At 35.2% G+C, this 22,898-nt stretch overlaps 1 protein-coding gene across 2 annotated transcripts in view; it reads left to right on the top strand.

Moving 5' to 3' along the window:
- The first annotated feature begins 2,253 nt into the window (after window positions 1–2,253).
- Window positions 2,254–22,898, top strand: part of LOC116169688 (adenosine receptor A2b-like) — a 149,766-nt gene continuing 129,121 nt past the window's right edge. Inside the window, exon 1 of one of the 2 annotated variants that reach the window (XM_031485854.1) lies at window positions 2,254–2,310. The gene's annotated coding sequence lies outside the window, so the exon portion shown is untranslated. The remainder of the gene's footprint in view (window positions 2,311–22,898) is intronic. The other variant, XM_031485846.1, reaches the window with a different exon arrangement.

Here is a 22,898-nt window from a genome sequence, read left to right on the forward strand (position 1 = left end):
CAAGCAAGGAAAAACTGCTGTCAGAGCCCCCCAACTACCTCCAAATGCCTGTTCAGAACCTCGACAGGATACGAATCAATTTTTGGCTTGGGATAAGTGTAGCAAAGAAGGGGGTCAGCATTTCTCTGGGACGAAGTTTCTCGAATTCTTGACATTGCTGCTGTGGCGTGGGTTAGTTTAGTGGCAGAAGGATTGATAGAATACCTCTGGAAATTCACGGATTCTGTCTGACCATAGCTTTACGAGCCACTGCCTTCAGATTTTTGGGTCGGGGTACAAGAATAGTGACGAGTCTTCGAATTTCCTTTTTACTCTTGAATGTCTGGCTCTTTTGAAGCGATCCTCGACCCTCCTTGGTGTTAAAACTGTTGCATGCAAAGAGTTCATCGTACTCTTGATGTACCACATCAAAGTTCATGGTTCTGAGAAATGGTCGCTTGTCTGCTTGGTAATCTGGGACATGTAGTAGCTTCAGCGGATTTGTCTGCTAGATCTGGAGTGTTTGAGGTTTCGAGGAGTGATGGTCTTCTCTTGGGTTGAGTTCTCAATCCTCCTCTTCCTGATTTCGTCTGTGCCTTAAATCACCTTTAGATGTGATGCAGGGTTTCTTCCTTGCAGCTTTCAAGTTTATTTACAGCGTTTCGTTTTCGAGACTTATCACCTTTGTTGACATTTATTTTTAATTTTGCGGATATACCAAAAGCTTAATAAAACATGTAAAAACAGTTTTGTATGCACCTTTTAATTCTTAACAACTTTAAACAGTTTTTTCTGTAAAATATACAGGAGGACAGGATATTGCATAAAACTAATTTCCCATGTTAAATCCCTATGTTCCTACTTACCGTGCACCACCCGGTATAAGCAAATCGAATTGTATTTCGAGTCATTTGTCGATTTGAAGTGTGTGAATTATTAAGTTCCCTCGCGTGTTATGTTATAAATTGTGAGTGATAAATATGACTTAACTACTACAAAGTAATTTATGGTATAAATGTGTTGTTTGTATCCACGAGGAAATTGTAACGTGTCAAGTGTCAACACATGTGCATGGTTTTCTAATCAAACCTCTCATCATTGAATAATAAGATTCTTTATTCAATGGTCTCATTGAAAGGAATTGGTTTCTACAAACTATAACTTTCATCCGCGACTCCTTTTTAATATGAGTGGGTAACGGGGGTTAGAAATTTTTATTTGATCTTTCATGGTATTCTAATGAAATGTCACAACCAAAGGAATTAGTTTCTACCAACCACTGTCCTCCTCGACCCCTTAACGTGATTTGTTTTAATATCTCTAGAGCGCAGGGTCGGAGGAGGGTACTCGCAAAGGGTGTTTGGAAGAAGTATACCCATTAGTGATGTCAAATCTTTAAGGGCGAATATCTCGAAAAGTGTCAGGAAAGGATAAAGGGCAAGGGGAACTTCTGGCCGAGACACATCTAGTAGTCATGTTAAAACATTCACTGCCAATATCTGCAGAACGGAGTGTCATAGGAGGGTACTTAGTGTATATATCTCGAAAATGGGACGTCGACGGAAGAATTTTTCTAAGGGCTTGAAACTTCTTGCATTATATGTATAGCGTATATTTTGAATTTATGCCAGGCGGCCTTTAAATGCTTATTACCTTAGAATCAGTTTTCTGGCGGAACCAAGCGGGTACAAATTCTAATGTTGAAGGTAAAAATTAGTCTTTAATTTATACGTTCCATTTCTTTTTATTAATCCTGAGAATTCCCGTTTTTAGTAAAAATTGTTTAAATAATGTATAAATTGTTAAACAATGAAAATCTAACATGGGTACAAATTAGTCTTCAATTCATAGTTTTTGATGCGACTAATAACATTTCAATTGGATTGATTTCTAGTTAGCACCCCCACTTTATAGAATCGGTTTTCTGGCGGAACCAAGCGGGTAAAAATTCTAATTTTGTGGGTACAAATTAGTCTTTAATTAGTTCTAAATTATAGGCATATTTTTACTTGATATTATAATAAATCGTCTTTAGTCAACTCAAATTTCAGTAATGTTGAAAATGTCCAACATTTGCCGGTATATCGAACCCGGCTGGGTTGCTTCCTACACATTATTGAAACAATCAAAACTACGTAACCTAATTTCTCTATTTTTCGATCCTCTTTTAGTATGTAACAATATAATGCTGCGATTGAAACGAAATGCTAAATTATGCAAATGCAATTTTGCATCCGTGTATTTTCAGCAGCATACTGCACTACGATATCAATGAATCTATTTTTTTTTGTTTCAGGTTAAGCCCAAAAACTCCTCTCCTGTTTCAAATATGTAAGTACTAATTTGACCTTAATCTTAATCTTAGCAAAGATCATACTACACACAGATCTTTGATGTTAGCAATAAGAAATTTTTACGATTTGGTCGAACTTGCAATTCAAGGATTTATTACTAAGTACTCGCGCGCTCTAACATAATCTTTTGAAATAATTGTCCACATGATATATGATGGATTCATAAAACGTCTGTAAACTTTTGTTCCGTCGTAAAAACAGGATTTTATAAAAATTTAGATGCTTCACTGTGGTTAATTTTCACCAGTAATGGCAGTTGGATTTTTAAGGTACAAATACCAAGTGTTTAATTCTAGCTAATATAGTTAAAAGCTCGGTTAAAAGTTAACAACCAAACCAATGTTGGATGCAGCTGGCAGCGACAGGCGGTTAGTTTCACCTAAGTTTTAACTTTAATGTTACAATACAACTGTTATTTTGTCATTGATGTCTCAAAATTAGAAAGCATGCTGATTTTAAAACGAAACTCTTCGTTCAGGGTGTTTTCGTGCAGTTTTTGTGGTATATTAACTCCATGATACCGTCTACCACGTTATCAATTTGTATTTATGAAATGCCTACTTAAATAAACGCTTCTGGTTTCCGGCAAGTGACAAGTGAAATGAAAAACTAAGACAGATCGAAATGAGAAAATAGAACGAATGTATATTTTATTCGCATGGCAAATAGAAGCCCAATATTTATAGTGACTTCAAGGTTAGCGTACAATATAAGAAAATCTAAATGTAAAATCAATGTCGGTCTACATATTTAGATTCGCCGTGGAGAATTAATTTTCTTCGTAAGTTAAACATCTAAAACAGAATATTAAATATTAAACGAAAGACAACATACCCGATACGAAACAGATGGTGTGTTACTGACAAATTTAATACAAAAGATGACGTTTTAACCGCTCCAGAAAAGTCCGGTGTCTTTTTGTATTATTCGTATTGAACGATGGAGGATATGTATGAATGACGTAAAAGTGGAAGGCAAAATATCGGGGAAACAAATTTCTTGTGTCCGTAAACTTGACCGTTCTCTTGTAACTCGAAAAGTTTGAATTCCAAGTTCAGTGTTGACTGACAAAAACTTGGATCGATACATGGAAATCTCGGATTGCTTCCCTATTATTAACTTGCTAATATAAAGGAAGTTTTAGTTCCGCAGAGTTTTCAGTTTTTAGGTATATGACAAGGGTTGGCCCAAGGAATATTATTGTGATCTACGATTGCTTGCAAGTTCAGCAACCTCTCGCTAAAGACTTTTGGCGGAATTTCGGAGTTTCTAAAGGATAAAGTGAAATGTAGTGTTCGAATTTTATCATACCATTTTGTTGGGAAGTTTGGTTTTCACTTTACAAACCCGATATACCTACTCCTAGTTCGCGACAATGCGATTCAATTTCCGCCTTCTTTGTTAAATCCTAACGTCGCTCGAGTGTTAGAGAGGGTATATTATAAATGGATTTATCACTTCATGTAATGGAATGTACAGTACAGTAATCTGCAGCTTCGATAGCATTCGTAACTTCCACGTTTCTTTGTTAATTCAGTTTTCAAACTTCGCGTGGGAACTTTTCCATCAAGCCAACATCAATAATCCAATTTTAATTTGTTCCATCCAAAAGGTTTTATTGCAAGTGTATCCCCAGGGTTTTAAGATTCAATTTTATGTTTGAAAGAGCGTTATTACATCATTATGGATAAAATTTGCACGGTATTAACAACGACCATTCAATTTTAATGGCTAATTTTAAATTATTTTGATTAAAAAGTTATTACTTCATAAATGACTTTAGTTTGCACTCTACTCAGAATTTAATTTTGTGCTTCACAGTAGAAAATAGGTTGCAAATGAATATGCTTGTTGAAAGGTATGTACCAATTTTGCATATCAAAATAAGTAGTATTATATCACATGCCTTTCTAGATGCTTCACGCAGGTTTTATTTTGGCTCGTGTGAAAACAATGTTTTATCAGACTAACAGAACAGTCCTATTTAGATCGGGTAAAACCCGGATCCGGACCCAAACTTGGTTGGCAAAAGCCGGATCCGGACCGAGATTTTGTTGGTAAAAGCCAGACCCGGACTAATGCATGGTCACGAATCATTTTATGTGTTTTGTGATAGTAAGAGACTACTAGATCCTTTATAGTTTTATTATTTTCCGACCGTCCGTCTGTGCGAGCCCTTTTCTAACAGCGGCCGCTTGTTCGAAATGTGGACTACTTTATAGCTTAGGAAGAACGCTATTGATGTTCGTCCCCATCAATATGGACAAAAGTTACAGATTCTTGTGGATCGGGAACGGTAAAAATACAAAGGCAACCTCATACAATTCGAAATAACTTTCTTATTTATGGAGCGATTTTTGTGAAATTTTAATAGTAGGTCCTTTGAATAAATAAAAATTCAATGTGCGTGTGAAAAATTGTGTCACGCATGAGCAGAACCACCTTCCTTATCTATTGTACTATTGTAAAATAGGTGTCTCTATAAAACCCCTTAAATTCGGAGCAATGAACTTTCTCGTAAACTGAGTTATTATTTTACATGATACAGTCGTCGATCCCAGTTACCTGCTAAGCCCTACTTTGAGTTGATCATTGAATAAAACATCGAATTAATATACAGGGAGATTCACGTAGCCTGTTCGTTAGAAGTTTTTAAAATTGCAGTTGAAATAAAAACTTGAAATTTGGTTTATACCCATTAACAACCATTGCGAATTGAAATAAAATAATTTCAAGGATCATTCTTTCCTTGGTGTTAAAGTCAATAATAAAGAAATGATAGTAAAGAAATCCACTCTTTATTGGGTCTTTTCTAAGAGATCAGAAAAGCGTTCTAGTGGCCGTCTTCTTCGGTGTAAGAGTATAGCCGGCACATCGGGATCAGGTTCCTTATAAAACAAGAATAAGAAACAAAAGAAAAATAAAGTAACAGCAAAGGCTCAAAAGAGCATCTGAAAGTGTGTATTACTCAGAGACGAGTGAGCTAGAATACAAAAGTTTTGATGAAGGAAGAGGAGAAAGTTACACATGCAAAGCCTATTGACATACGTTTGGAAAACTATTACGCAGTATGTTAGTTACTGACATGGTACATTGGTAGAGTTGTAGAGGAAATTGATAAGAGGACCAGCAAAATTAAATTCCTTAATTCGTCAATATTACCATTGGGAAATGAGCCTTTTTATCTAAAACGGCACCAAAAATTGGAAATCCAGCAGAAATTTAAGACAAAGCGAAAAACAACTCCAAGATTATTTGCAGTTAAGTTTATTTATTTATTTATTTTTGGACTTTATTTTTCAGTGGGCGGGGTTTTTGCCAAGGCTGCTCTACTAACCCAACTCACTATACATTTACAAATATCCATGCCCGAACCGGGATTCGAACCAGGGACCCTTAGTACTGCAGTTGCGCTTCCACGCCACTGCGCCACACAGGCCGGTTATTGTATTAAGGTCATACCTCGGGTCATACTTACCTGGTCTAATAACGTCACAGTTTTTTTTGGATTTTTTTTATATAGGAATCTTTGTTGTTAAAAGCACATTAAGGTAGGTCTAGATTATTATTATTTGATGTCTATTGTTGAGATTTTAATAAAAAACTATGTTTTAACACATCTAATTCTTATATTTTCATATTGAAGAGTATTTCTAATTTTCACAATAAACACCAGCGTACATCCATGTTTACATTTTGAAATGTTCAAGACACTTTAAAAGAACTACCAAAGGATTTTACAATCCTCAGAAAACCCTCGCAATCCTTGGAAGTCTGTCGAAATCCTTGGGAGTCTTTCGCAATGCTTACGAATCTTTTGCTACATGGTTTTTTTTCACATTTATTGAATGCACTGAAAACCGTCTGTTGGGTATATAACCCATCAGCCACCACCTAGTCACAGCTGACGTTTCATCACTATCGTCACTTTACCCACACACCATCGCAAAAGCACAATCTTTTCATTCAAATTTCATGCAACTACTTCATTATAGTGGCCCTCTAGACTCCTAGCTTCACTGAGCAGCGCAAAGACGCATAGGTACGGGTAGCAAGGAGGTTACCTATCGACCATGACTTAAGTAGTAGCATTCAGTGCGACCTTCACTTCCAACGCGACCCACTTATTCTATTCGTACCTTAAGATGTTCTAACAGTGTCGATTACTGGCGCCCTTACCTTATCTCTAGGAATAACAAAGCTGACTTTGCACAGTTTGCGCATGTGCACATATAATTTTCCCAATATGCGATATGCTTGTTTTTTAGAAGCATGTGACTAAAATTAAAAAGAAAACATTTCCATTAATACGAAAAATACCATGCCGTTTGCGCATGCGTACATCTGATTTGTATAACCTGCCATACTCTAGGGCTAACTTCACGACGGAACTGGAAACATTACGAACCAATTTCCGAGCGATCTTCTTTAGAATGAGAGGCTGTTGGGTAAAACACAAATGGGATTTAGATCGACTGTATACATGTACTACACGGATTTGTGGAAAAATAATAATTGGAGTGGAAATGTAGTGTTTTTCGTGGATTTAAAGGTAGCGTTTGCCAGAGCAGAAAGGGAAAAAGTAAGGAAAATGACGGAAGGTGGAAAAATAGACAAGAAGCTAAAGGACAAAAGCAAAGAATTATATGGAGAGGCAAGGATCGTAGTGGGAAGAAGGAAGATATGGTTCCTAGCATACGCATACCACATTGTAGTAATGGAAACAGAGGTGGAACAGATGAAGGAAAGAATTGGGATGTATTAAGAAAGAAAGGAATGGACTTAAATGTCGGAAAATCCAAGATGATGAGATTTGTGAAGCGGAGAGGAAAGAAAAGGGAGCCAGAATAGAAATGGAGAGCGCACAGAGTAGAGAAAGTAAGAAAAGTTAAATACTTAGGATGCCAAATTCAATGAAATAATGGGACAAATATTCAAATAAGGGAGCTAAGAAAAAAGGGGACGATGAGGAGTTTAAAAAATGATTTTAGAATAAGAAAATACCTTTTTGATGCAAGGGTGGAACGGTGATATGGACGTGTACGTAGAAAGAATGGGATGAACTTAAAGAAACACACAGAAGGTATTAGAGGATAATAGAAATGAGAAGAAGAAACGAAAATGGAGAAGATAAGGATAGCGTCGTGATTCGAGGAAAAGGGTGAAAGGCAAAGTGGATTAGTGAAAGAATGCTTGACAACGAGGATGATACAAAAGGGAATTTGGAAAAAGTAAAGAAAAAACACTAAGAAAGAGATGGATATGGATGCGCTGAGGTCGAAAGTAGGAGATAGATAGAGGAAAGGATGGAAGATGAACTGAAAAAAATGGATACACAACAACAAATCACACACAAGCACAGCCACAACGGATAAACATAAAGAGCTTACGAGGTTGCCGAAATACCTAAGGAAGGGAAGGAAAATGTAATAGCGAAGTTTAGTTGCGGAAATGATGAGAGAGGGAAGGGGAAGAGAGACGAAAAGAAGAAAGGAAATGCAGAATTTGTGGAGAGAAAAACTTAGAGCACATGCTGTGGGAATGTAAAGAGTAAGGGAAAACAAGAGTGAAGTGCTGGAGCAGCGGGGAGGACGAGGAGGAGAGAAATGGATGCGCATGTTTTTAGAGAAATGAAAAAAATACGAATTCTAGTTTTTGTTTTTTACTTGATTTATTGTATAAAGATTTTGCCAAATGACCTTAACAAAAATAGATTGATTTACCTTCTTCAGAATTCAATACACTAGAACAAGCTTTCCGTCTTTGGAAATTCTGGTTTTGAAAATGAACGGCCAACTTCGAGAGAATAGCAGAAAGGTTTTGGATAAATCACCACACAGTTAATGCACCTTTTTCAGAATTCAATGTACCTAATACTCCAGCATGAGTACAATAATTCTTTGCTTTGAAAAATCTGCTTCCGAAAAAAATGCCATATTTTGGACATATTTTAAAGAAATCCCCAAACTATTAATGTACTTTCTTCTCAAGATTCAATGTACCGGTCATATACATTTTTTAAGAACCTTCTCCTAAAAGACTTGTTTTTCATACGCGTTGCTTGTGTTCAATCATTGAATAAAAAGTGTTTTTTATTCAATGGTTCATTGTAACGGATGTACTGTTTGAAATGCATAACCTCCGACTACCATAATCATGATTGATGAATTCGTCGACAATTCTATTTCTTCATTTAAAATGAATCAATTTTTAATAAGTTTTTAGTTACTTATATTTATTGTTTCTTTATTATTATTGTTTGTTGTCTACATTCATGTGTAATTCATACACCATTTTCTTTAAGTTAAGTTTTTTAAACAAAAATTTAAAGTCTCACAAAAAAACAACAAACATCGTAAACGGGAAATATCATTAACGGCTATTTAGAATGATACATTGTAAAATTTTGGAATAAAAAGTAAAACGGCGTTCCATACCAAACGCATACTTGTATGAAAGGCAGGCTCGTTATGTAATATACTAATAGCCTAATGTTTTGTGGAAATTATGGAATTGGGTTAATTAAGCTTTACAAATTGATTTTCAACGTGTCAAGGAATCCATTTGGTGCTGCTTTATGTGGAACATTATGTTACATAACAAAGTGATGTTTCATAAACTCATACACAGCCAGCGGACACTGGTTTCGTGCGAAAGTTGTGGAAGTGTGTTCAAATATCTCAAATATTTTGTAAATAAAGTTTATCCAGTAATGCCGATACTGATCCGGCGACCTGGTACAACAGCACTTTGAGGAGACAATATAAGATTTTTACACTCAACTTTATAAATATAAAATTGCGTCAGTCGCATAGGTACGCTTTAATTAGAATCCTCTGCCCGTATACAATATAAAACACATCAAGTCATAAAGCTCGAGCGGGTCATACTTACAAAAGAAATAAAAAAATTGAAGTACAATTCATTCTAAACAACTTCTTTCTTTTGTAGTCATATATAATGCTACATTTCTAGAAGTTTCTTGGTTCCGCCAATTTTCAGTAAAGTTTACGCTTTGTGAGGTGTAGGCGCGCTTCTATGTAGCAATCAAGCCGCATCCAACTTTTAATAAAACCAACGTTAATCATACTGGTATTGATTCCCGAACCGAAGCGTATCGGTAGCATTTTTCAATTTATTTAGTCGTACAATTGAACATTTCTCTCGAATTCAGTTTTTATTGTTTCGCTTTTCGTCTCTTTTGTTCGTTGTTTCGTCGTACCTGTAAATTGAATTGATAGAATCCGATTCACGTCTGCGTAAATTTGGCAATAATTCCCTTATTTCCAAATTGTAACATATATATTTCGCACGGTTTCAGCTCATGTTGCCGTTCTGCAAATCCACGATATTTAAACAACATTAACAATTTCGACACACAACAGGAGTTGTAATTACGGGGCAACGAATCATATTGCTGGTATTGATGTAGTAATTCCATAATTACGCCGTTCATTTCCCAAGGGTTACTTTTCATATTTCATACATACATAAACTTGGTGAAACTACAACGAATATGCCCTACTTTAATACCATTGCGAAAGGACTTATGTCACAACAGAATTTTGAAAAAAAAATAGTAACGAGGGAATCTGCCGAATAATCGTCTCCAAACAGCAAAATAAGAATGGTAGGCGGCTACATCTCACATGCTGTATGCCTAGTAGTACAGGAATTTTACCTCAAAAAGAGCTGTCACCTTAAAAAAAATTTCTTTATTGCTATTGGTTCCTCAGTATGTTCGGTTGAAGCTTTCACATAAATTAGTAGGTACCTAATTAGTACCAAAATATCAGAATTAGTACCCATCAGGATCACGAGCTGTAGCGTATTCGATTCTGCAATAATTTAGAGTCCCAAACATGTAGGTAGATATAAAAAATTCCAAATTTTTTATTTATTAAAAATCAATGCTTCTTAGCAGGAAAGCTTAAAAAAAACGTCCGGGCAATTTCCAATGGACTTTCCTGAACGAATAGGGCGTTGTGCTCGGGTACACCATCCCTTTGAAACCAACAGTTTCTTTCCACTTTTGTTTTTTGTGTGTGCCGTAAATCGTAAGTTGATGATTTCTCCGAAACGAAACTTTATATTGAAAATCTCTCAACGCTGTTTTGTAGAGGTCAAAAAGTGGCAATGAAAAGATACAAAAAAATAGTGTTTTATTTTTTTGTATCTACTTATTCAAATAACAGAAAAAAATAAAGACTAAATCGGCAAATTTCGGTTTTTCTAGCATATCTTCGGAAGTAATCGGAATTTTCTGGTTTTCTTTCAAGCATGATAAAACTCTTTAATTGCGCATCTTTTCTCTAATTTGACATACTTATCTTGGACAGTTTATACAGGGCCATTCTTGACGAGCGTCAGTTAGAAAGATATGGAGAACCTTTGAAAATGAAACCAAACTGTCCTTTAAGGGTTTTGGCACATGATGAATTGAATTAAAATATTTTCAAGATGGCGCACAATCAGCAAAACGGCCGCAGCCATCATTTCGAAGGCAGTTGCTGTGGGGGATGATTCCAGTGATTCGGTCAGTGTGAGAATTTCGGGGGAACTCGACCCACGCAAGTAGGTATACAGGGCCGATCCTGGACCAGTTGAGGATCGCTCGTCCCCTGGTGGTGACCTTGGGAAGTATGTCAAGGTCACGCGCCACGTGACGATTGATACAAGGGTATTGATATAATTTTTGGGGTGTCAAATTACATTGTCAAGGTCATTCGAGGGCAGTACCCCCCATAAATTTTCAAGATCACCCTAGATCATTGACCTCATAAGTTTTCAAGGTCATCCGAGGTCATTGACCCCATCGCTGTTAGTAACCCTGTGATGACTTTGGAAAGTAGGACAAGGTAAAGTCCAAAAAGTACTCGCTCCCGCTCTCTCCTGATGGTAACCTTCAATGTATCGATCAAAGGTCACTTCACGTTTCCAAATGATCTTTTTACAAAGTAGAGGTGAGTTCAAGGACACATTATTACGATATAAAGCGCGTCGGTGTACATGATAATTCAGTCAGTCGGCGCCTTGAGTTGAATCGGCCCTGTATACCTACTCACGCAGTCACGTGCGTTACAATTTGGACTGCTTCGGGAAATTCAAACCTACTTCTCTGGCTCCCGGTCGGCCTGTTGATAAAACCAAGCAGTGTGCCTTTGAGAGGCTGTGTAGAGAGCTTGAAGAAGATGCAGACTGCCAATTTTCAGTGGCTAAATGAATTATAGGGTGATGCGGACTCTTACAGTTCATTTTATCTCAAGGAGAATTTGAAAAGAACATATGGAGACCAGGATAATTTCACTGATTTTGAGGGCAAGAATAGTGTTTTTTGCTACAGTGGCGCAACATTCTGTTACCTTAGGTTCGTAGGTAGTTCACGACCCAAATTAGTATTTAATATTCAAATGTACGGTTAAACTTTTCCGTAGCTCAAACGCGAAATAATCCAAATTTTAAATTGCAAAACCTACTACTCGCACTAATGATCCAACGCGATTTTTAAATTTTACTTTCCTCTAAAATTACGCATAGTGGCAACCGCGAATCAACTCTGGTTGCGTTGCGTGCTAACGACCGATTTCCTTAAAATTTCTCTCCAAAACTCCACCCCTATACCTCTTATTAATTAGTGAATGCCTACAAAATGGATTCTTAATAACCAAAGCGTGCTTAATTCACAAGAGTCAAAACAATACATCAAATCCCACATACGACCAACATATGCTACGCTGCAGTTTCCACGATGTTAAACTGACCTCATGCCGAATTCGCAGTTGTAACCAAATATCCCTGATCAAGATAACTGACTATGATCCAAATACCCGACATTTAGTCTCCAGACAACCAGAAACCATTAATAAAACAGTGCTCTACGGAAATTAACCGGCTTCATTTCCACCACGTTTATTAATACAATTCCACTAGTCAAACAATGTACTGGAAAATCGATCCCCTAAATTTCGACGACACCCTATAGAATATCTATGCTCTACCCTCAGAAATCTCCGTTACCGTTACGACAAATACTTGACGGATGCGTTAGATAATGCTCTGTACTTTACATTAGCTAATAAATATGGCTTTAGGTAATTGAATTACTTAAATGAAATTACTTTCCTATAACGATTGTACTTATCTTAAAGTTAATCAATTAATTCCGACGTAACTTTTTACACCATTAAACGACCACTGACAGTATTGGGTATTTCAGGATATGATCGAACGCCGCAACTCACGCAATTTATAATTGTCGTCGTCTGCATGATTGGTTAGCTTTGGTGCAAGCCGGGTCTACTCTGCCTAAAGAAATATTGCAGGGTGACAAATTGTCAGGTTCATTAAAGTGATTTATGTCGTTCTAATATATACACCCGGGGGCATATCGATGTGTAGGGGTAAACCGATGAATGACAAACGACACTTTGGATATTTCGTTATGCATAACGTCATGTCTAACTACTACTAACAAGGTTCAATTCTCGGGCCTATACTATTTATTATTTACGTAAACGATTTGCAAAAGTATACGAACCCCGCAACTTGTTTACAATTCGCGGATGATACCTCTTTAGTTTTTTCGGATTTCCAGATAACAAACCTTGATTGTATACGAGACAGTATTGTTGGTAAACTAGGTGATTGGTTTTCAGCAAATAAATTAACTCTAAATAAACAAAAATCAAAAAGTATAACGTTTTCGTTAAATAGAAGTTTTTCTACAGGAGATTGTGTTAAATTGCTGGGCCTTTATATAGATGATAGACTAAATTGGCAGAAACATGTCCAATATCTCAGCGGGAAGTTGAGTTCCTTAATTTATTTGTTTTACCAACTTAAGAAATTATTGCCGTTAACGTATTTGTTAAATGTGTACCACTCGCTATTCCATTCCTGCTTACTGTACGGTATAACACTCTGGGGAAACTCGAGCGATGAAATAAAAATATTTAAAATTCAAAAAAAGGTTATTCGCATTATATCAAATGCAGAGTACAGAGCACATTGCAAGCCATTATTTATTAACCTAAAAATTATGCCGGTACCTACACTGTACATATATGCATCTTTGTTGGAGATACACAAGAAGAGGATGACGTTCACCAGAGTCTCGGAATTGCATAAGCATTATACACGAAGCTTAAATGATTTAACAATAAAGCGCTTCAAAAAAACCACTTCGAAAAAAAATTCTTTGGACCTCAAATTGTACAATCACCTACCAAATTATGTTAAGGAAAAAAATGATAAATCATGTAAGCAAAAAATTAAACAGTTTCTCTTGAAACATAGTTTCTATAGCACAGAAGAGTATTTGGTGAACAAAGTGGTAATGTAGAGCGGAACATAAATTTTATTATTATTATTATTTACAACGTGATTTTTTTTAAATGTATTTTGTATTTTCGATTTACTATTTATATATACTGTTACTGTATTACCGTAATGTAATGTGAGAGTGCGTGTGTAGGTGTGTATGTCGGTGTGTATGTCGGTGTGTATGTTTGCAATTTTATACTTATAAATATTACATGTATGACTCCTGTAAATTATTTATAATCCAGCAGGAATAATAAATCTTGAAATCTTGAAATCTGTTAAATCTGTAAAGATCCTTTATGTAGTTATTTTCGTCCTTCACCTTGTGGGTGTAGCAAATTTAAAGATCTCTTGCTAAATTCTCGGATTACGTATGCAATTTCGCTTAACGGACAAAATGTTCGTAACGGCTTCGGTGGTAACGTAATGTTCAAGTAATATATGGCGCAATAAAAAAGGGTATAACGTTTAAGAATGTTTTTCGCAAAGGAAGCTTTGTGGTATATATTAATATAAACTCTTTAAAAGGGAAAGTCGTTGACGACTAACTGTAAAATTTTTTGCTGCATTTTCGGTTTTTTGTATTTACGACTCTACACTACACTAACGCTAGTTCTTTTACAAATCTCACCAGCGCCTTGAAGGCATCGTTATCTACCTATTACTTAACGTTGATTCAATAATGTATATATTAAGTATATAATATTGAGAAGATCGTGCACTTAAAGTATCATATTCGTTACACATCCGTCACGAAACATCACTGCTTAATAAAAGGAACTTCCAGGCTTCCATGTATGAAAAGTAAATGAAAGGCCTATGTTTTATACAAGACACGTTACGTTTTTTTGTAATGCGGAGTGTTTCCGACACAGGCGGAAAAGGTTACGGCTAACGCAAAACTACTGTCGATTATATCGTTACCCTTAAGACATACCAGCATATTATTACTGTAAAACGATAATATGTTTGTAAAGTTCATATCGCTGCAAGAAAAGGATTTCATTATTTTATACCAGATGTTAAATGGACATTTTAATCGGTTTTAATGAGTAAGTCTCTCTTTAACGGTAATAGTGATTAAAGTAATCTTTAACGGCAACAAATGATCCCTCTAATGATATCTGTCATTCTTATGGGACGCGGAATACGAAATTAAATGAAGTTCAAAACAAAAAACAATATTGTACCATGGAAACGACGGGAGAACTTAAGCTTGCTAGTTTTTATGTCTAGGTAAAATAAATTCATAATTTTTATAATGATTTATATCGCTTCGCTACAAAATAAAGTTTCATATTATAGACGACGATAAAGGGAATTATTAAATAACTATTACTTAATTGCAAATGCATTTCTCACAGTTCTAATGAGATAAGTAATGCAACACTTTAATAATGTATGCAGTAAAATGAAATATAACTTAAACCAGCTTATGCATAAGATATCTATATTGGCATTTGTTTATGAACCCAGATATTGACATAGAATCGACAAGTTTAATTAGCCAAATCTGCATAAAGGGTCATATGAGTTAGTAACATCTACATATGCAGCTGGTATTGACAGATCTGCAATTATTTTCTCAATTGGACCGCACGCTGGAAAACGTGCTATGTTTCCAATAATTTGCCGATCTGGTGTTAGCTTGTTTATATTATAATTATGTACATATGGAAGTTGTGTAAATGCTATTATGTCGTATCGAACCAGAACTGATTTTTAAATTACAATCTCATCCTTGTAATGCGTTTAATTAGATTCATTATGCATTTAATAACCGAATACTATTAAAGTTAAACGGTGTCATTTTCCCGAAACAGTATTTTTTAATACATTTCAATTTTCATATACAACTTTCTATTAATATTAATATGTCAGTTTTAACAGGAGTCCGGTAAAGTGAAAGGATACAGGAAAAGTGTTACTGCCGCTGTCATGAAAACTCAAATTTCCTAACAAAGAAGGTTATGCAAAATAAGGTCTCATGACGAAGTCGGGAAAAGTTTATTTCCCAGCAGCTTTCACGTACTTAATGTTGTTAGGTCGATATTTGAAAACAATCTTAACCTCCAACTGTCAAACTCTTTCCTTTTTTAGTGTCCCCAATTTTTATTTCGCAAATATAAACCTTGTGTGAGAGAGCATCAAAAATTTATTTCACCGGAAAATGGCACAAAATATTTCCGTATTCCTTAGCTCACTGAAAATTAATTCATCCATATTTTATCGCTAATACATTTCTAAATTATTTACAACAAAATAACACATGATAAGAGACCCTGATCCAGTCCCTTTTTAGTGCAAACTAAATGCAAAGCTAACTTTCCTCTAAAAAAGCAAGTAGCATGCCACGTCCAGTCTCCTCCACGACGAAGATCTCCATATTGACGTAAACATCAACTCTGCAGTCTAAACCGCCTCAACTCCACAGCATTATTTAACAAATTTTGGTAACACTTAATATAATTCTAGATACCGCTAGAAACTTTTAACTTGAACACTTTTATCTCGGTCGTAATTTGGGCTCGATTAAGCACACAATAGATCATTTACAGATGAATTAAATTTATTCGATACAAACAATCAAATAAGCTGAAAGAAAGAGAAGCCCACAGAGCTTATTAACAAAATACCACTAGCGATCGATTGCACAAATCAATTAAAGAAATCTAACGGGTTAATAATCCAAAATATCCGGTCGTAGCTGCGATTTTCTAAAAACAAAACACCCAAACACAAAAGGCAACTGCTGCTGCTTCCGGAACACTTAAATTTAGATTAGGCGACACTAGGTTCGTTTAATTACTGATGTAAAATTGGCTCTTTGATGGTGGAAAAATTCCCTTTAACTGGTACTGGGAAAGGCTTCTCATAAGCGATAAATGCTTGATAATCACAACATCCGACTATTATTACTATAGTGCTAGGAACGTTTCTAATAAAAGATAGATTTGTCGCATCTTAATGTGCTCTGACCAACAATTAGCCCCCATTTAATTAGCTACTTTCCTTGTTAAATTTCCGCCCCTTCTTACAGTGGTTTAATTATTGTTACTGTTAGTAAAACAGCAACGTTCATTTTGTCGTATACAAATATAGTGTGCAACGTATTTGGCGAATCCCATCCTTCGGTTCACAATACCTAACGGATGCTCTCCAGTAACTATCATGTATTCTAAACTTGTGCAGCATATGGTGAATCATTACGTTTTGACGATTTTGTCCGAAAACAGCAAATGAAAATCGTGCCGGATTATACATTATTATCATTTTTACGTTAACACTATTTAAACCGATTTTAATCACCGATCACATATTTATCTGAACAAACAAGCCTTCCATTTAATCCTTCCATAATATCGTATAACGTGAATAATACCCAAAACGAGACTACGCCAGATTTTATAATTTTAATTACGTTTTCATTACTGCTTTCGTTAAAATTCCCGTATAATGTATCTGCTCGTAAAAGCCGAACATTATGAAAAGGGATTCTTTTTATAACACGATCACAACAAATTATCAAAGCCATTTAATGTAATAATTTTGTTGTGGCTGTTCCATATTAATAGTTGGTTAATTTGTTTAGTTACACCGTCGATAAATTGTTACGTTAAAATTAAAGGGGCGAGTGGACGAAGGAGTTATGTAGCCAAAGGTTCATTTTGAGAGTATTTTTTCGAAAAGTAAAAATATTTTTGAAAAATAAAAAAAAAATTTTTTGTACATACCTCATTCTTCCAATTTTTTGTACAATATTTCATATTGTTGTACAAAAGAAGTTATGTACGTACACTTATGCTTTTATGTTGACCTGTTGGAGCTATTAAGTGTGCTGTGGATAGGCGAATAGAAAAATAACTACAGTGTTGAAAATATCTTAGTTGCATATTTAAAAAAAAACTTTTGCGAATGTTCACTTTTAAGAAGGGGGCACATAAGTCCTAACTCTTGTTGTAGATTCGTCCACATGAATCTATTTGATAACATCTGTGAAATGGATTTTCTCTTTCAAGGGATTTTTTTCTGTTTAAAAGTTTCATTTTTTGTGGCAAATTTTCTGTGTTTTTGCAGGGGTCTTCCATGTTAATGACCAAATTTTTCTTGCTCGACGAAGCTATGACTTTCCGATACTCTTCAGTGGTAGAGATAATTTGATGGTTCAATTGTTTTAAAATGATCTCTTTGAACAAGATATTGATACAGACAAATCATTAGAAAATTTTTATTCTGTCCAGCTTATCCAGGAGATTGGATAAACGCGGCAATAAACATGAGAAGTCTAAGAACACAGAAATACATTTTTAAGCTGAAAGATACGATACAAAATCATAAGAAAACCATTAAAAGATTACAACAGCGAATAATTAGACAGAAAATAAGAATTCAGAATTCACAATCAGTATTAAGTGAACTCAAGAACAAAAACTTAATATGTGAAAAAGCTGAAATGATTATGCCGGTAAATATATTCTTTCTTAAGATTACTTTGTAACTAAATTTATTAAATTACTTCTAGATGGTTTATAATAATGAGATATTGCATGCTATAGTTTCTGGAAAAGTGGACGGCAAATATCCGGCAATTCTTTGTACTTTCGCTCTAACTTTGCATTTTTACAGTCCACGGGCTTATCATATCAATATGTGAGCTCCAAATTCGTTAACCGACTGCCAGCAACTTCCACAATTAGATCTTGGTACCAGTACGTCAATGGATCACCAGGATTTACCAAAGATGTTTTACCTGTAATACAAAAAAAAATCCAAAAATTTGATTTGCGCATGCGCAATCCGACTTTTTTATGTGTTAATAAAGGAATTTTATATGCAAGAAGCTCGAGTGAAAGTAAAACTAATGCAGATTCATAAAATTTGTTTTTCAAGCTATGCTAATCTGTGGTTTTGAGTAGTCTGGTTTTAAACTTTTCTTTCGAGTTCGACTAAAAAATTACCTTATGGAAGTTTCAATTTGGTAAGGAAATCTTGAACAAGAAAATATTATGCTTACAACAATGGAGATCCTAACTCATCAATCAATTGAATGTACATTATTTTACGCATTACGCGTATAAAAGGCATACGTGGCATCCGCAGGCTTCCTTTATAGCACTTATACCCTTTACTCGCTGACCTGTGAAATCCAACGTAAAGGATAGTACTTATATATACGTATATAAATAAATGAGCACGACTTTTCCAACGAATTAGGTTGTAGTGTGTGGAAATACTGAGTTGGTTCCCTCTTGCATGTTTTCCCATTCGGAAAATGGAAGCTTCGGTAATAAATGTTAGCACGTTTTAGATAACCTACCCATTCAATATTGGAAGACGGAGAGACTAATAACTTTGACGGGTTAAAGAACTTCTACTATGTCGTTGAGGAAAAGTAGGTTGGTTGGTTAACTGTTAAATAATCATTGAGCATCTTTCGCTGTCACTCACTTACGGCTCGTTACTCTTTTGTGATGCACTATTCTCAACACGTGTTTAGAAGCCGTAAAACTTAATATAATAGAACCCAGATCTAGTGGATTCTTTGCAGAAGACTCTAAGACAGTGACAAGCAGAGGCACTGCAACTATCATTGATAAAATTATAAAATTAAGGACTCGATAAAACTCTACTAGACGAACGACGTACAGACAAATAGTTACTTGATTTTAATACGTGCGATTAGTTAGCCAGGCTAGACCTGACAAAAAGACTCATCAAATGTCGACATTTTAGTTCATTTTATGCAACTTTTAAATACAATTTTTTCCGTCTGTATGTATGTGCGTACGTTCGTATGTGATGCGTAGGTACGTTGGTAATTTTCCGAGGTAACGGCTCGACGGATTTTATTTAAATTTTGGATATGTATATTAGGCATACTGAAAGGAAAAATATTGAGCCGGATTTTTGAAAAAAAAAATGTTGGAGCGCTGCAGCGGCATTGAACTTTTTTTTTTCAAATAGCAATCTAAAATTTGTATTCAGTTATTCGAACACCTTATTTTTCTGTCTACAACCTATAAAAATTGTGCTAGGTTTTATTATGATTATGATTATATAATGATTAATTAATATCACAGATTTAAATACTAAAATCTGTGTTAATATTAATACTGTAAAGAAAAGTAGAACCAATGGTAGAACCTATCATCTGCACCAGGCCATCTTACGTTTCATGCATTAACTTCGACGCTAAGCCTGATGATGGGGACGTCACATCGAAACTCCAACTTCACGGACACACTCGACTCTCTTCAATTCTAGACGTAATTACCTCATCAAAGAGCGAAAAGTTGTTGGACATTGTTGATCTTGGTCGGTGATATCTTAGTTGTTTTAAAAGACTTTATCTATGTCTCTTAGTATATACAGGGAGATTCATTTAAAAGAATTCACACCTACAAGTTCCCTATATATCATTTTAAATAAACGACATCAAAGCATTACATATTTTAGGTAACTGAAACAATAAATTAAACTTTATACAGCATAAAAACGTCAGAACCAGTTTGTCTATAGGCATTAATTATTTACTTGCATAAGTCGTCAATTAGGTACGAACGGTTCAATTATATATTACCTATACACTTTGGCGCAATAGGAATCTTGGATCAGCGTATCAATGGATAACAGATACATGTGAAGACCCCCTGAGGCTAACAATATGACCCTTGTAACCCCAATCGTATTGCGAAAATCCCTCTTTCAGCAAATGTCAAGTCGAAGCAATTACATAAATAGCGCGAGTTAGTAAGGCAAGCTCTATTTCGTTAAGTTATTGGTTTCTCACGTTCAATTGACCGATTAGATACCTGATGCAATTTGATTAAAGTGTGTTTCACATTTAATGGAATTGCTGTGATGAAAGTATTAAAACGATACACGTAGAACAATGGGGAAAATGTGGTCGTAGAAGTATCAAAAACACGTGGGTACTTTTGCAAACGATGAACTTGTTTTGAACTGTATTTAGTGTGTATGTACATTTTCAGAGAAACTTTTACAAACTGAAAATCGCATAATGATACCTCTCATTATTCTTATTGTGAGACGACAATGCACAAACAGAATAAATACATCGATAGATAACACTGAACAAACGAACTTACAACAAGCATGTCGCTGAGCATCTAACGAACAAAATCTCTTCGTATTATCCCTCGGTCGAGAATGGAAGAAGCAACGAAATGCGAAGTAAACTATCGTTCGTCGAACTGTCCCGCAAATGGTTACCCCTTTTCCATTTTATCGAAAATCTCTAGCCAACTAGACATAAAGTGACTACTTACGTACAATTGCACAAAGGTAATAGGATCGTTACCCTATGCACAACGAATAGACTACCGCACGAGTGGATGGGGAAGGAATAAACAAATGTTTCTCCTCGCAACAGTTATATATTCCTACAGAAAATCAAGATAAAATTACTTACTTTTGTCCAACATGAGCCATGCAAAAGAAAAATGAGAAGTACACCCAAACAAATCAAATCAACATAAAATGAAACAAAAATACCAAGAAACCACAGTAAAACTAATAGTTCAGTTTCAACTGCAGTCGGTAGAATTTTGCACCATTATAACTTTCGTATTATTGGAATTTGATCAAAATCTGTGTTCTAAGTGTTCAACTCACTTTAGGAATCAACCTCCTTTTGCCAAGTAAAAAAAATCCAACTAATTTTGCTACGAGTTATTGGTTGAGAATAGTTAGAATTTATTGTATTATCACTTATAAATTGCACAAGAGGTTTGTAGGTATTTTACCGAGTAAATTTGGGTTGTTAAGGTAATGAAAATCTGTTGCCTAGCAATTAGACGAGAAAAACTGTTAACTAATAAAAATGCGACACCGAACGTTTCGACTTTTATCTGATTGTGTTATCTTACCGCTCTTTATTTTCTCGAATATTAGTTTTGTTCTCTTTTATTATGAAGCGGTACACGTATAAAATTCCCTATACCGGCAAACATGTAGGTAAATTTAACAAACAATTTTTAAAGCCTAAAGCGACCACCTCGGCTCGGCTGTCAAAATTTAAAAAATTACATAAAAAGCGAACTAACTGCTCAACAGACGTATGATACGTTTACACGCTAGTTCTAACCTATGTAAAGAGAAAATTGCGGTGACAGACGTTTACTAATCATCGCAAAAAAATCTGTCGTTATTCAAATGAACTGAGCCACAGGATCGTTTATATCAACAGGGGTAAAGATGGCGTTTCGAAAATTTTTCTTAAAAAATCTCAATCAATAATTTTCGTTCATACTGCTCTACAATAGCTGAATATACAAACACTACCGTGAAGGCACACCATGCTTAGGATAAACATGAATTTAAGTGATAGCATTGAGCAGTTTTTTACAGCAATGGAACTAAACTATTTATCTATCAACTCACTCTGGGATAAACCCCTCTTATCATCTTTACTGGCGGCCAACAATCCCTTCTAATAGTTTATATTTGATGAGTTTGATCGAGTAAGCCTTTTTAAGACTGTTAATCTTCATATTACGTATGTTAGAAGGAAGTATTGTACAGACAGATTAACAAAGACCATGTTTCCTTTACAAATAAACTACGTCTTATATCATCTTTCCATTTTATTAATCCTTATTACAAATTCTAAAATTAGGTACTGAAAGTATTAACCTAGAGCCCATAATGTTACAGGTACACTTTACGTATTGGTGAAATAGAGAAAGAAATGCAACGGCTATTTAAAAATTGGCATAGCCATCTTGAAACTAAGACGTCTTGAGAAACTCATAAATAAACTATACATGATACATCCGCTACGACTTAGCCGAATGCCAATTTCCTTTAATTTATTACTCGTTAATGTGGTGAAACAAATGAACGGCTGCGAAGAATTGGAACTGAGACCGGTTTGCTAAAATTAACGATTCGTTGACTAATAAAGGTTATTTTAATCATAGAAACAATTTACTTGAAAGCGTCAGAGTCACTCCGCTCCGCGACGGTTGATCTAGCAAACAATTAACCATCCATTATCCAGTCTGAGTATTCATGTGTGCCATAAACTAAGAGAGCAAACACGTTAGTGTCTCAATCTTAACTGGAGACAATAGCAATTCGCAATCTGTTGCGACGTTCCAGACGTCAAGAGAGGTTATGCTGGAAGAACACGAAATTATTCATGAAGGTTTTTTACTACCACAGTAAGATTAAGAATTATTTCTTGTTAGTAAACGTAACTGTTCATTCTCAATGTACTCG

Source organism: Photinus pyralis, unplaced genomic scaffold (assembly GCF_008802855.1).
Source record: "Photinus pyralis isolate 1611_PpyrPB1 unplaced genomic scaffold, Ppyr1.3 Ppyr1.4_LG1, whole genome shotgun sequence".
NCBI lineage: Eukaryota > Metazoa > Arthropoda > Insecta > Coleoptera > Lampyridae > Photinus > Photinus pyralis.